This window comes from Berghia stephanieae, chromosome 1 (assembly GCF_034508935.2).
Source record: "Berghia stephanieae isolate SIO BIC M18660-M18661 chromosome 1, UCSD_Bste_1.3, whole genome shotgun sequence".
NCBI lineage: Eukaryota > Metazoa > Mollusca > Gastropoda > Nudibranchia > Aeolidiidae > Berghia > Berghia stephanieae.
This window is the reverse complement of record NC_088360.1, coordinates 117543470-117545175: the sequence shown is the minus strand read 5'-3', so window position 1 is coordinate 117545175 and position 1706 is coordinate 117543470. Positions and strand designations below refer to the sequence as shown.

Below are 1706 nucleotides of genomic sequence, written 5' to 3'. Positions count from 1 at the left end.
TTAAATTTTTAACTCTTTTCTTTTTAATTTCTAACAACTGGACTTCCAATTGATCTATTATTTTGTCTTTCTCATCAAATAAAGCAGGTTTAGACTACCTGTTGTTAGTTACTATACTATTATTGTTATTTTCATTTGCATCACTTTTTTATGTAATTATCAATAATTTAAAAAACAAAACAAATAAAAGATATACTGCATGAGTAACTATTCCGATTGAGTCTGAATAATCTGTTGATTGCACATGCACATTGGAATTTGAGTCTGTATAGCTACGGGAGACCGTTCAGACTTGAGTCCGAATAGCTGCAGCCGTTAAAAAAAAATCTTGCTATAGTCCATTTCAAACTACCTGATCACACATTTTGTTTCTCTCAAACTGTGTCTTGTATTGCTCTGAATCTTTGCACACAATCTTAGATTTTAAAAAACCCCAAAAACTAGAGCTTTCATATATAACACAATATCCACTAAATGTGCTCAAAGTGTTTTACAAAGGGTCCCTGATCAACAGCAACATGTAACGTGTAGAATGAGACATGACGCCTGTTAGACAATATTACAATTTTGCCAACAGAGACAACACTGTTGACGGCCAGTTATTCATTTTACACCTGAGTATGCTGAGAGAATGTGAGTAAATAGTCTTTTCCAAGGACTCATCTATGCACTGAGCAAGGCTCGATCCCAGGACCTTTTGATCCGAAAGTGAGTGTCATACCACAAGACCACATAGTCATAGCCACACTTTTAATAGACCTAATGAATCCTAAATGTGAATAATGTATCTTTTATATTTATGGTTGTCACGTAAGCTATCGCATAATTCCTTTGATGTTTTGTGGTTTTTTTCCTTTTTTTAACCACCAAGAACATTAGAATTTTATAGCAAAATAACTATTTTCAGGTAGGGGCGTTGCGTGAACACAGAGCACAATTCTTGACCCTTCAACCTCAATTTCCACATAATACAAACCAACATAAAGACCATTCCCACCCCTGTTTTACTTAAATAGAATTGTGAGTGATTTTTAGTAAAAGGGAAGAGGGCGGAATGCCAATTTAAACTATGATGAAGAATGATACTACTTTGTTTAGATCTCAATTCGATTTATTATAGATAACAAATGATGAAACATTCTGCGGAGAACAAACAAATAGAAGCAAAATTAATTTAGTAATAATAATGGTAATAACTGTACATCCCCCCCAAGTTCATTTGCCAATCAAAGTCATTTGTAGGAGCTACATAAGTTTCTATCACTTCGAGTGGGTGCTGTAACGTCCTCTTTCAATCCTGACTTATTGGTTAGCAGCAAGCACCTCACAACGCAAGAGGTACTGGTTGGCAGCCAGATGTTGTTTCCTCAGTTGGTCCCTTAAGACACAGAGCCCTCAGTACTGATATCTGGGGCTTCTGACTGGTCTGAGACAGACGGGATCGATATCTGGACATCATCATATTGCCTTATCTCAACGTCATTAGAGAAGTTAGATGGTGGAGCACTGAATTTCCATGGAGGCGGGTTAAAAACTGCATAGGAAGCAATGGTTGCGACTAGCAAGGCAGCCTGAGGCATCAACTTTTATGATGTATTGGTTGTGCGGTTTAGCCTCTGCAATGATTCCTGTCCTGTCCCACCTCTTTGGGGAACTTCCCGTCTGGTTTTAGATGAAATACCTATCGCCCAGGGTAAGTTTCTCCA

At 37.4% G+C, this 1706-nt stretch overlaps 1 protein-coding gene across 1 annotated transcript in view; it reads right to left on the bottom strand.

Annotated features, from left to right (window-relative positions):
- Positions 1–1089: 1089 nt before the first annotated feature.
- The window catches only part of LOC144962873 (BRISC and BRCA1-A complex member 1-like), a 38912-nt gene continuing 38295 nt past the window's right edge, over positions 1090–1706 (bottom strand). The window contains exon 8 of the mRNA XM_078896234.1: positions 1090–1706. This exon is cut by the window's right edge and continues 1023 nt beyond it. The gene's annotated coding sequence lies outside the window, so the exon portion shown is untranslated.